Source organism: Girardinichthys multiradiatus, chromosome 22 (assembly GCF_021462225.1).
Source record: "Girardinichthys multiradiatus isolate DD_20200921_A chromosome 22, DD_fGirMul_XY1, whole genome shotgun sequence".
Classification (NCBI taxonomy): Eukaryota; Metazoa; Chordata; class Actinopteri; order Cyprinodontiformes; family Goodeidae; genus Girardinichthys; species Girardinichthys multiradiatus.
The window spans coordinates 4,052,121-4,066,162 of record NC_061814.1 but is presented as its reverse complement, the minus strand read 5'-3'; the positions used below and the strand labels follow the sequence as shown (position 1 = coordinate 4,066,162).

Sequence of the window (14,042 nt, the reverse complement as noted above, 5' to 3'; positions counted from 1 at the left end):
CAATCTCATTTCAACATATGCTTTCTCAGTCATAAGGGTTTAATTGATCAATTTTGTTTTGATAACCGTTAGGATCCTGTTTAAAATGAGTGCACATAAATCAAAAAGATCTCAAATCATTTAGAAGCACAGCAACATTCTTCTCTTACTTATTTACTGATGCTGGAACTCTTTGCCAATTTTTTGTGCTTTAACTCTGTAATAATAGCATTTATAATTACGATTATGAGAGTTACTGTTATAATTCTCTCTTAGTTAGGTTTAGTTTAATCACAGCTATATTCAAGAATTTCTCTGCTCAGGCTAAATTCAGAGAAGGACCTGCGTTGACATTTTTATGGTATACCCTAACACTGAAACAAAACAAAAACTGCAGTTTTAAACTTAACCAGAAATTAAGATTAAGAAGCTAAACTCCAACTAGATTTTGTTCCTGCATAGTGCTTTAAAGGAGATCCAACATAATTTTCTCATGATTTTCCTAAAATCGGGCTATTTAAGGTTTAAGAGTTGGTGAGAAAATTATTTCTTGGATCTGTCTTCTACAATTCAAGTGCTAATGAATGTTCCAATATTTTATTTCTTAGTAATTTGAAATTATCTTGTCTTTGAACATTAATGCCAGCTTTCTGCAGATATTTTAGCTGGTGGGGTCTTGGAGAAAACAAGTGTTTTTACATTCCTATGCAGCACAAAAGTGAGTAGGTTTTCTTTACTTTCCCAGAGGAAAAATCAAACAAACTGCAGAACCAACCCTTTCAAAGTTTTTGTCAGAACCTGATATAAGGGTACAGTGTAAATCAACATGCTGCATAAATGTGGAGAGGGGGAAAAAAATGCCTGAAGGAGAGCCCATCAGGTGTTATGCATGCAGTGGGTTTTGAAAATGCTGCTGCTTTATTGTCTTGTCCTAAAGCTGACATGGAAACACATGGTTACCACTGTGTTTTGGAAGTGTTGAAACTTCCTCTGTCCTTTAATAATGTTTTAATATCTAAAACAGTTAACTCTAAATCTACCATGGGGAGAGAGAGAACTTGCTACTCTAAAAAAAAAAAATAACTGAAAAACGTCAAATGTGCGTAAGTTATCACCCTTTTGAGGAGGATTTTCTAACCCTAAAAAATATTTTAACCTGCTATGTCTGTCAACGCCAAGCAAGCATGTCACATGAGCATCAGTTAATAAGCTTTCTTCCTTGCAGAAAACTGAAAAGATATATGTAAATGTGTGTGTTTGTATGTTACCCCCCTCAGTTTCTTGACCGCTCCAGAGTCGGACTGTCATGACACAGACTCCTCCATCAGTCCAAAAATCCAGGCCCTCTCCAGGCCTGTTGATGGGACATCCACTCTTTCCTTGTCCAGTTTAAGAGAAGGAGAACTTTCCTTTGGCCTGTTTCTCTTCTGACTCAAAACGTGGAGGTTGCGCTTACATCCCGTGTGTGTGTATGTGTCTGTGTGTGTGTGTGTGTGTGTGTGTGTTTAAGAGGCTGAAAAAAAACGTCTAGTATACAACTTTCTTTTTCTTCTCTAATGTCGCCTTTCACTTGTATCTTCTTTTCCCACTTATTGTAATATTTAGGACGAAAGAAACCTCCTGCAGGAAAATGGAATTCTTTAACCCATTCATTTACTCACTCTGTGCTTTTTGGTCCATATGTTTTTACCATGTAGTCAAACATTTCTCCCTGAGGAGGAGGAGGTGTTACCTTAGAACTCGTCTGGCATATTACGTCTGGGTAATGGGGGAATACTCCTTAAAATTTGCAGACATCTCCACAGGAGTTTAGAGTTTCCTGGCACCCTAATCGCCTCCATCCCTACTAATTACTCAGGAGAGCCTCACTCAATCATCAAAGTCCTTCTGATCAATTAGCCAGGAGAGCCTCACTCGACCACACAGGGAGTGGTCTTTGCCAGTGGGCTACTTCTCACCACACACAGCCATCTAAACCACCAAGGGAGATGACTCGGGCATGCGAACTGTTGCTCAACGCAGCAACGTCTTTTACGCTGTTTGTTCCATCGTTAAATCTAATTAACTGGACCTTTTTATAATTTAAAATCTTTTAAAAGTTTGTTTAAGACAGACAGAGTGTCAGCTCAGAAGGCAAAAGGCACTTTCTAAATTTCCATCACAGGATCTATTTGGATTTGGTCTATGCTCATCCCTTCAAAGTCTGACAGTCTGCCTTATTCCAGGACAATCAGCACCTTGCTTACTTAGCCAACTGAAGGGTTCCCTCAGGATAGAGATGACACATGTTTCCTCAACTTGGTTGAAGACAGAGTTTCAGGATTTTTGGAACCACAATCTCTTGCAATCTGCCTTATGGAATCTGACCCTCTTAAATGAGTCTCAGCCTCAGGTCTTAAAAAGAAATAGGGATCCTTATCTGGCACACCACTGAACCGCCTATGTGCAACTACGGCTTCCATAGAGGATAGCATGTCTGGTGTAAGAAGGATGGAAACTTTCCTATTCTTTCCCTCTTATTTCTATCCACTGAAAATGCTGGCAAAGCTTTTGCTCCAACTCTGAAAGTCCATGTGCCAAATCAGAGTGCACTCCTGATGTGTCCCTGAGGGTGAAAGCACTTAGTGGCATCTTGGATACTTTACCCTCTCTTTGGCATTTGAACAGGAGTACCTCACGCAGAGTCACATTTGACCAGTTCTTCTTTTTTGGATTATCCCTAAAATAGCCTTGGTATTCTTTTCTGCACTCATCAAAGTACATGTTCATCTTCTTGACATCGTCAGTGAATGGAAGCAGCTGAGTAGTGTTACATTTAGCTTCTTTCAGAGTTTGTAAAGCACGTGATGACACAAGCTGTTTCACCAAAAGACTTCTGGTCATCTTCATATGCTCAATAAATTGTTCATTGTCTGACTTTGCCATCTGTGTCGCACAAACAAGAATATCTGCTACCTTTTTAGGGAATGATCTAACATAGGAGCCAACAATGGAGTTTTGCAGGTGTTCTTGTCTTGTCTTCATCAGACCCAGCAACATAATTTACTGCTGCTATCAAAAAGTTGAAGTTGGAAGGTTTTCAAGTTTCCAGTTTTTTGCATGCTGTTGCTCTTTCTTTTCAGTAAATTCTTGAGCCATCTTTTGTTTATATAGTTTTATTATTGAAATGTCTTGTTTTGTGCCTCAGTTTTCACTTTCTTCAGTCGTATTATCTGGAGAAGTGTGATGATTTCTTCTTTTGTAAGTCTTCTGTAATTTCTTTCACTTCAATGGAATTTTGACTTCTGAATTACTTGATTTATCAGACGTGGTCTCATATTTTGATTGAGTTTACTCATCTGAGCTTTCAATGCAGCTTGCAGAAGCCTCCGATTCCTCATTAATGTTTGTGAACTGGTGTGAACAAGGTGTTTGTTGGTAAGCTGAAGAAATAAAAGAGCACAGTATACACTCAAACTCTTTATAGCTGCAGAAAAAAATAATTATCCGCTTTTAATTTTCACTTTCGCATTTTTGTTTAACCATACTGTTGCTTAACAACCACAATAGGAGTCAGGCCAAAGTAATGCCTATATGTTTAGTGAACTTTGATTCTTGTTGAAATAAACAACAAACAATTTATTATAGCAGCATGTAAAGGGATGTAATCCTTCAACAGTGATTTTGGGATGACAGCTTTAGAACCTTTCAGGATGACTCCATCTTCAATAGTTAACTCATTCCTGATAGGGAAATAGAGATGAATTGCAACAGGCCGACTGCTTGGTCATTGTCGCCACCCGTATTTGATGAATGTGCTGAGTGTTTGCAGGGTCTCATCATTAGCTGTGCACCTACCTAACTCCCCCTGGTGTGTAGAGGATGTACAGTTTATTGTCATTACATCAAAAGTGTCCTCCTCTTCAGCCTGGTGGGCAGTGGAACTGCTGGGAGCACGAGACAGAGCAAGGAAGAAAGCTTATTAACTGATGCTCATGTGACATGCTTGCTTGGCGTTGACAGACATAGCAGGTTAAAATATTTTTTAGGGTTAGAAAATCCTCCTCAAAAGGGTGATAACTTACGCACATTTGACGTTTTTCAGTTATTTTTTTTTTTTAGAGTAGCAAGTTCTCTCTCTCCCCATGGTAGAGTCTCAACTGCATCCTTGTAGCCTTGCTGGTGCAGCATGAATAGGCTTCTTCAGTATGGTGACCAGTGGCAGATGGTCTGGTTCTATGGTCACAGGCTTGCCGTAAATATAATCATGGAACGTAGAGCAAGTAAAAACAACTGCCAACAGCTCTTTTTCTATTTGAGCATATCTGGTATCAGTGTCAGTACGTGAGGCATATGCAACAGGTTGTCTTCCCTGCAAACATGCTGCACCAAGACCATACTGTGATGCGTGACATGTCAATGTCACCGGCTTGCTAACTGTGTAATAGGACATAACTGGAGGAATGGACAGTTGTTTTTTGAATGCTTCAAAGGCATCTTGATGTTGTGACTCCCATGTCCACTCTGTGTCCTTGTGTGTGAGCTGTCGCAGGGGAGCTGTCAGTTGACTGAAGTTTGGAATACATTTTCCAAGATAGTTGACTAGTTGCTAAAAATATTTCCAGAGCTTGAACATCTGCTGGGACTGACATTTCGCAGATTACATTTGTTTTGGAAGGATATGCTTTGAGCCTCTCACTTGTAAAAACATGTCCCACATAACTGACCTGGTTCAGTTGGATTCTGCACCTTAGGGGATTAAGGCGAAGGTTTACATCTCTGGCACGATTGACTTTTCTTAGATTATCATCATGTTCCTCCACGGTTCTGCCGTGTATGAGTATATCATCAACAATGATGGCGTACGGATACCCAGCAAATATCTGCTTCATGGCACGTTAAAACACCTCAGTGGCAGTTGAGTCCAAATGGCATTCTGAGGAACCTGTAACCACCAAAACAGGTATTGTAGTTAGCATGGATGACCTGTGATCGAGTGACACCTGCCAAAAGGAGTTATTTGCATCCATAACAGAAAATACAGTAACATTTCACATTAAACCAGCTACTTCTTCCACTGTACGCATGGAGTCTTTTCATATTCTGATCTCATTCTTGGCCTTTTATTAGTGGCCACCATGGATGATACTCAGTGCTTCAGAGACAGGAGTGATAACACCCAGTTCCTGCATAACACCCAGTTTCTGCATAACTCAGCTTTGACTTTGTCTTTAATAGCCAAATGAATGTGATGTGCTGGATGAACAGCTGGTTTCACTTCAGGGTTTAGTGTCAAACGATAAGTGACTGGTATCTTTCCAAGCTCAACAAAAAACAAATTGTTTTCTGTGAGAATTTGCTGCGGGAAATCATCTTCAGTCATGCTTAACTGGTGAACATCTTTACTAAATGACACAAGTCCCATTTCTTTACATGCACATAGCCCTATTAGTGGCTGAAAATACAGACGTAGAAACCGGGGGGGCATGTCCCCCAATATTGGAGACAGGCGCACATGTCCCCCCGAAAATTATACCGTGGAGGAGAAAAATACTTGATTTTAAAAACGTTACCTCTCTTGCTTTTATTGCGAAAGCACAACGCAGCGTGATGTCACTTGCTCACCCCTCTCTTAGCTGCTGTGTTTGGAAAGCGGGGCAGACGCGGGAGACTGCGCTATCAGATACAGTCTGATCAGAGACCTTTGAATGAGGTAAAACTGACAGTAGAGAAGGTTGTCATGAGTATGGCTGGTTTATAACTTCTTGTTGTTAGTTTAAATTCATATTTAGAAACCATATTTTTATCTTTACCATACCATGTCTTTACCATAGCTTCATCTTAATCCTGGGATGGGCACCTATGTTCCCCAGTAACGTCAGCACCATCCAAAAAATGTTTGTCATATTATTTCAGAAAAATGCCACCACCAATGAAAAGGCTTTAACAACAGCAGGACTTTGTTTTCTTAAAAATAGTGACGTCAGTGTGAGTAACGGTAACACATCACGAGGTCCTAATCATATTCGGGTATTTAACACATCTGACATTATATTAGATATTATTTGCAATAATGTCTTATCAGGAGAATGATAGTACATAAGTAGTGAGGCAGTTGAAGAGACGGAGGAAGCTCGAATGAGGACTTAAATGATTAGTGATAAAAATGTTATTAGAGTCAGGGGCAGCTTCAGGGTGTGGTAAGGTTTAAAAATCACATTATTGATAGAATAGAACCAGAAAGGCGAACAGGTGAGGACTGATGTCTGGTTGATTTTTTGTTTTTTTAAGATCTTTTTTTATTCATTATTTCCACAGTACTATAAAGGTTCTGGTTAGGATATGAGGTTATCAGCTGCACTAGAACAAGTGTTCTGCACATTTATATGGTGAAATGCCCATTGTGAACGAGAGGTGGAATTTGTTCCCCATTTATATTTAATATGTGTCAACTTTATGCTCAGAAGTGGTACCTTAGACATTCATCTCTAAAGCTATTTTGTATGTTTAGGAGCAGCAATGAAGCAGCAAAAACAGAAAAAGTAAAGGATTGTACAGGGCTGGAGGTGAGGCCTTAAAAAAAAAAAAATCAGTAAACAATTTTGATGTCAGGGTTACGCTATGCTATTAACAGATTTGACAGTGCCTAAACGTCAGTCCTTCATGAGGGCTAGTAGATCTAGGCACGTGATGTCGCCCGGTATGGCGGAGCCGGGGTCCCACCCTGGAGCCAGGCCTGGGGTCGGGACTCGCCGGAGAGCACCTGGTGGCCGGGTTGCTCCTCGCGGGACCTGGCCGGGCCAAGCCCGAACGAAAGACGCGAGGCCATCCCCCAGTGGACCCACCACCTGCAGGGGGAACCGTGAGGGATCGGTGCAAAGAGGATTGGGCGGCGGACGAATATGGAGACCTCAGCGGCCCGATCCCCGGATGCTTAGGCTGGCTCAAGGGACATGGAATGTCACCTCACTGGGGGGAAGGAGCCTGAGCTTGTGCGGGAAGTCGAGAGATATCGACTAGAAAGAGTCGGGCTCACCTCCACGCACAGCGTAGGCTCTGGAACCCATCTCCTCGAGAGGGGCTGGACTCTCTTCTACTCTGGTATGGCCCACGGGGAGATGCTTGTTGCCCTCCAGCTCAGCCGTCTCGTGTTGGGGTTTACCCCAGTGGATGAGAGGGTTACATCCTTGTGCCTTCGGGTTGGGGACAGGTCTCTGACCGTTGTTTCGGCCAACGGACCAAGCAGTAGTGCGGAGTACCCGGCCTTCTTGGCGTCCCTGTCGAGGGTGCTGGATAGTGCCCCTCCCGGGGACTCCATTATTCTGCTGGGGAACTTCCCACGCCCACGTAGGAAATGACAGTGACACCTGAAGAGGCGTGATCGGGAGGAATGGCCTCCTCGATCTGAATCCGATTGGTGCTTTGTTATTGGACTTCTGTGCTAGTCACGGATTGTCCATAATGAACACCATGTTCAAACATAAGGGTGTCCATCAGTGCACCTGGCACCAGGACACCTTAGGCAGGAGGTCAATGATTGACTTTGTTTTCGTATCATCAGACCTTCGGCCGCATGTTTTGGACAGTCGGGATAAGAGAGGGGATGAACTGTCCACTGATCACCATCTGGTGGTGAGTTGGATCCGCTGGAGGAGGAGAAACCCGGACAGACTTGGCAGGCCCAAGCGCATAGTGAGGGTCTGCTGGGAACGTCTGGCGGAGCCCTCGGCCAGGGATGTATTCAACTCCCACCTCCGGGAGAACTCTGACCAGATTCTGGCGGATGTTGGAGACAGAGATTCCGAGTGGACCATGTTCTCGGCATCTATTGTCGATGCTGCAGCCCGTAGCTGTGGCCGTAAGGCCTGTGGTGCCTGTCGCGGCGGCAATCCCAGAACCTGGTGGTACACTGGCAGTAAGGGTGAAGAAGGAGTTTGCCCAACCGGTCCACATGTGTTTTGTGGACCTGGAGAAAGCATTCAACTGTGTCCCTCTTGATGCCCTGTGGGGGGTGCTTCAGGAGTATGGAATCGGGGTCCCTTTATTAGGGGCCATCCGGTCCCTGTACAAGCAGAGCAGGAGTTTGGTCCGCATTGCTGGTACTAAGTCGGACCTGTTCCAGGTGCATGTTGGACTCTGGCAGGGCTGCCCTTTGTCACCGGCCCTGTTCATAACTTTTATGAACAGGATTTCTAGACGAGGTTCTAGACGGGGTTCACCCTTGCTCCAGCCTGAAGCCTGCTGTGACTCTGTGACTTCTCTCTCTAAGGTTCACACATGTTATATCTCAGTTTTATGCTTACACATGCAAACTGAACACATAGTAGGAAAGTAAATGATTTTAATTCTCAACAATCCCCAGCGCTGTTAGCGCTGGCTTGTCATAGTGTGCCATTGAGACAAAAATCTCATATTCCTGTTCAAACATGTGCCGATTTTCGGCAATGTTACCATCAAACACAAGCAGGTTGTGTCTCCGGAATCCATCCGCCGTGTTCACTGTCGTCTTGCCAGAAAACACATCTGACGGCAAAAAAAATCCGGTCAGAAAAAGAAATGTAAGTTATGGAGTGCCTGGGGCACTGCTTCTGACACCATGTTGTATGTTCACCATATGAGAGAAACCAGAAAGTTGATCTGAGCATGGTTTATTAACCAGCTCGACACCTGGCAGCATACAGAACGTCAGCCTTGAAACCAGAACGCCAAACTACATCAGACCTGGTAGTAATACGCATGCACATAGATAGGAACCATACTGTGCACATTAGGATAACAGGTCTACATGTTTACAATATAAACTGAATGCTGCTTTTCCATGTTTGGTTCTAATTCTGGGGATGCAGAATACAGGTCCTTCTCAAAATATTAGCATATTGTGATAAAGTTAATTATTTTCCATAATGTCATGATGAAAATTTAACATTCATATATTTTAGATTCATTGCACACTAACTGAAATATTTCAGGTCTTTTATTGTCTTAATACGGATGATTTTGGCATACAGCTCATGAAAACCCAAAATTCCTATCTCACAAAATTAGCATATCATTAAAAGGGTCTCTAAACGAGCTATGAACCTAATCATCTGAATCAACGAGTTAACTCTAAACACCTGCAAAAGATTCCTGAGGCCTTTAAAACTCCCAGCCTGGTTCATCACTCAAAACCCCAATCATGGGTAAGACTGCCAACCTGACTGCTGTCCAGAAGGCCACTATTGACACCCTCAAGCAAGAGGGTAAGACACAGAGAGAAATTTCTGAACGAATAGGCTGTTCCCAGAGTGCTGTATCAAGGCACCTCAGTGGGAAGTCTGTGGGAAGGAAAAGTTGTGGCAGAAAACGCTGCACAACGAGAAGAGGTGACCGGACCCTGAGGAAGATTGTGGAGAAGGGCCGATTCCAGACCTTGGGGGACCTGCGGAAGCAGTGGACTGAGTCTGGAGTAGAAACATCCAGAGCCACCGTGCACAGGCGTGTGCAGGAAATGGGCTACAGGTGCCGCATTCCCCAGGTCAAGCCACTTTTGAAACAGAAACAGCGGCAGAAGCGCCTGACCTGGGCTACAGAGAAGCAGCACTGGACTGTTGCTCAGTGGTCCAAAGTACTTTTTTCGGATGAAAGCAAATTCTGCATGTCATTCGGAAATCAAGGTGCCAGAGTCTGGAGGAAGACTGGGGAGAAGGAAATGCCAGAGGTCCAGTGTCAAGTACCCACAGTCAGTGATGGTCTGGGGTGCCGTGTCAGCTGCTGGTGTTGGTCCACTGTGTTTTATCAAGGGCAGGGTCAATGCAGCTAGCTATCAGGAGATTTTGGAGCACTTCATGCTTCCATCTGCTGAAAAGCTTTATGGAGATGAAGATTTCATTTTTCAGCACGACCTGGCACCTGCTCACAGTGCCAAAACCACTGGTAAATGGTTTACTGACCATGGTATCACTGTGCTCAATTGGCCTGCCAACTCTCCTGACCTGAACCCCATAGAGAATCTGTGGGATATTGTGAAGAGAACGTTGAGAGACTCAAGACCCAACACTCTGGATGAGCTAAAGGCCGCTATCGAAGCATCCTGGGCCTCCATAAGACCTCAGCAGTGCCACAGGCTGATTGCCTCCATGCCACGCCGCATTGAAGCAGTCATTTCTGCCAAAGGATTTCCGACCAAGTATTGAGTGCATAACTGTACATGATTATTTGAAGGTTGACGTTTTTTGCATTAAAAACACTTTTCTTTTATTGGTCGGATGAAATATGCTAATTTTGTGAGATAGGAATTTTGGGTTTTCATGAGCTGTATGCCAAAATCATCCGTATTAAGACAATAAAAGACCTGAAATATTTCAGTTAGTGTGCAATGAATCTAAAATATATGAATGTTAAATTTTCATCATGACATTATGGAAAATAATGAACTTTATCACAATATGCTAATATTTTGAGAAGGACCTGTATACTTGATCCAGAAGACCTGAGTGGTCTGGAAGCTTGAAACAGCAGCAACAAATCTTTAATGTTGGTGCTAAGCCATTCTGTGACTTATAAACTAACAGAAGTATTTTAAAGTCTATTCTCTGTGATGCAGGAAGCCAGTGTAAGGACTTAAAAAAAACCTATAAAACTGTGTGGTGTATTCTACTTTCTTAGGTTTAGTGAGGATGCAGGCAACAGCATTCTGCATCAACTGCAACTGTGTGATCGACTTTTTAGGCAGACCTGTGAAAACACTGGTGCAGTAATCAGTTCAACAAAAGATAAATGCATAGATGATTTTTTTGAGAACCTGCTGGGAGATTAGTCCTTTAATTCTGGAAATGTTCTTAGGTAATAGAGGGCCAATTTAATAATTGTATCTATGTGCCTCTGAAGTTTCAGGTCTAAGTCCATCACTACACCCATATGTTAAGCCTGATCTGTGGAAGTTGTGTCCTGACCCTTGATCGCTCCTCCTTTGGTCCAAATATAATTACTTTGCCTGGACAACCAGATATTCAAAATAGTCAGATTTGCCCAGGAGCACCTTTTTACACTTTAGCGAATCATAAAACAATGTGGCCGACCCTTCCCCCGCTCTGATGCTCCCTGCTTTCGCTTAGAAATTTGAGATTGGGAGGTGTTGTCACTGTACATGTCTCACTATTTTCGTCTATCCATGTTTCTGTTAAATACTGGAAATGTGATTATATTCATGAAGATCATTGAATAAAAATTATTTTCCTGATAAAGATCTAATGTTTAATAAAGCCAGTTTAAGTGACTTAGTGGCTGGTATTATTTCTGTGGCAATGCACTTGACAAGGAATACATTTTAGGTTTTATTTCTGTCTACCATTTCTTACCTTATTAACTTTCTTCTTTCTGTTATGTATTAGCACAGAGATATTACAGCATTCTCCCATCGGGGGGCCAAACTCTCCCTGTGTATATCATATAACTTTTTCCTCAACACAAACAGGCTTGTCATCCTTGATATGCAAAGGAGACGGTTATGTATAGCAGATGGGGGGACTTGGCCACTTTTGGTAGAAACTAGATGATGATGGGGGTTTTGTGGAGAAAATGTGAGATTTGGGCGCAGAGGAAGTGGTTTTCAGGTCTTGACAAGGTTTTTCATGCCAGTGAAATCCACGAGAGGGGTGTCTGGGCTGAATGGATATAAGAGAGAAGGGGTGAGGTCTGGGGAAAAATAGTTTTGGGGTCCTCTGTTGGGGCTAACGGGGGACCACTTGTCCTTTTGGAATCTGGGGAGATTCCAATTGTCAAAATGGTTTGCTAAGTTATACTGTTTTACAAGCTGCACACTGACTACTTTACATTGTGTCAAAGTGTCACATCTTCAGTGTTGTGCAATAATAGGGTTGGTCTAGCTATGAATGACTATTATTAAGTGCCCAAGGCAATTATTAGCAAAATTAGTAATTTAGAATAAAATTAAGTCTAATAGCCAAACAGTTTCTGTCAGTTATTGTTTTATAAATGCCTGCCTAATGAGGTGTGGTATTATAGAACAATAGAATATGAACAAATTTGTGCACTGGTATTCTCAAACAGCAAGCCTTGTGCACATATATAGAATAAAAGCTAACAATTTCTCTAAAGAATATAAGAATGTATTAACAAAATACTTAAACTTCAAGTTAAAAATACTTCAATCAACAAACTCTTTTACTAGACTAGTAATATTCCACTGAAACTGCTAAGTAAAAATGAAAAGGATGACAAAAACTAATAAACTATGAAGAAATAGGAACAAATGAATGAACCATAACCAATAAAATGATGCAGTGCTATCACAGTTTAGTGTGCAAGGTGTCTGTTTCAGAATCAATGTTTGTTTTAAGAATATTGAATGAGGTCAAATTAGTTTTAAAACTAATTAAGTCCAACAGTTGCTATGTGTTTAATCAACTAGTTCACTTAGCAAAGCACAAGGGAAAATAAAATATTATTTTAATAAAATATTGTTATAAAAGTAATATTTACCAAATTAGAAATCAATAAGCTTTGGGACAATTGATTCTAAACAATTTTTCTCTGCCAAAACACGACCTCTGATGTGAACCATCCTGAAGAACAGGGAGACATTCGATAGTGGCAGTAAGTTGTGTGGCAGGCAGTGAACAAAGAAGCGATTGCGACTTCTCTCAGTAGCAACTGGGATGGAAACGTCTGCTCATACTGGACGCTTCAGTTGTGCAGAGCTACGGATTTATTGCTGTCTTCTTCAGGCAGTTAGGAAAACCACTTCATCAGGAACGCTGTTTCTTCTTTGGTTTAGATTCTTTTCTGCAGAAGCTCAGAGAGAACGTTTAAGGTGGTTAGTCTTATTTTTGGCCAGGGCACAGTCACCACATATCACACAGTAGATTGTACTTTATTGGACCCAAGGTAGATCGAAGATGTCTTTTACTTGGTCAGCGAGCTCTGCGCACCAGAGTTTGGAGGTCTCTGATTTCACAGGGATTCCTTTTGTGAAACTCCTTCTTCCTGGGACATGTGCAGGAAAAAGGGCTAATGCTGTGGATTCTGGGATTCAGAGTTTTTCCAGTCCCTTTTGTTTGTGTAGTTCAGTCCTTGTTCCCTCCTATGGGTGGCCCAACAACAACCTGCCGGGGGTACCAGGAAAAAAGCAGCAACACACTGTGTGTGGTCCAGCAATCTGGTCCCAGCTGCTCAGTCTGCAGCCTGGGAGAATGTTTAAATTTTTGACGAGTGAATATAGTACAGCTGTGAGTTTCTGCTGGCCCCATTGACATCAAATTACTCATGTCAAGGTCATTACCTGTTTCCACAATGCTTCAAAGATCTGGAAATGTGAGCATGTGTTGCACCTTCTCAACACTGTGGCCCCTGTAAGTATGGTTTTGGTGCTGCAGCTTTACTGCTGGTGCTGCCTGTGTTGTACGATCTGGCATTTTAAAATCTGTTTCTGTTTCTCATGTCATAGCTAAATGTACACTTAAAAGATTTCTATGTGATAATATAATAACCCTATAACAGTTTAGGGGTTTGATTTTTGTAATCAATGGAAAAAAAGATTTTTCCATTAAATATTAAAAACGTAAAAAATTTATTTTGACATACAATAAAATAATTTAAATAGAGAGATGATTGAGAAATGCCTGTCTCATTTACTCTCAGAAACAAACGTCTTGGTAAAAGGAAAATATTAAATCTGAAAACACAACAAGAACATCCCCTGAAGTCAGAACTGCACCTCTGACAAGCACAGCGTACTGTGCAACTTGTAAACATGTTTCCTTTAGTGTGTTTGACCGTATAAAATGGAAAAGTTGGACAGTCTGCCTGTAGAAAGCTTGACAGTACAGTTGCTTTAGAACACAGACAATAGGACTTCTGGAACAATGTCCTTTGGACAGACAATACCAAAAAGGTTTGGTGAAATTGAAATCTGGTGTAGTGGAAAAATCTATTTTTTCACTTCTCTTCATGCCAAGGTATTCTGGAGCCAAATAAAATACCTTCTGTTGGATAAACTGAAGCATAATTCTATCAGGAGCTGTCTATGTTAGGTTTTTGTGTTGTTTACTTTCTGCTTAGCCAGGTGCTTTTCTGTTCATTCA

The 14,042-nt window shown here is 41.9% G+C and overlaps 1 protein-coding gene across 3 annotated transcripts in view; it reads left to right on the top strand.

Moving 5' to 3' along the window:
* Positions 1-14,042, top strand: part of ltbp1 (latent transforming growth factor beta binding protein 1) — a 260,233-nt gene that overhangs the window by 18,858 nt on the left and 227,333 nt on the right. The gene's annotated exons all lie outside the window — the stretch shown is intronic.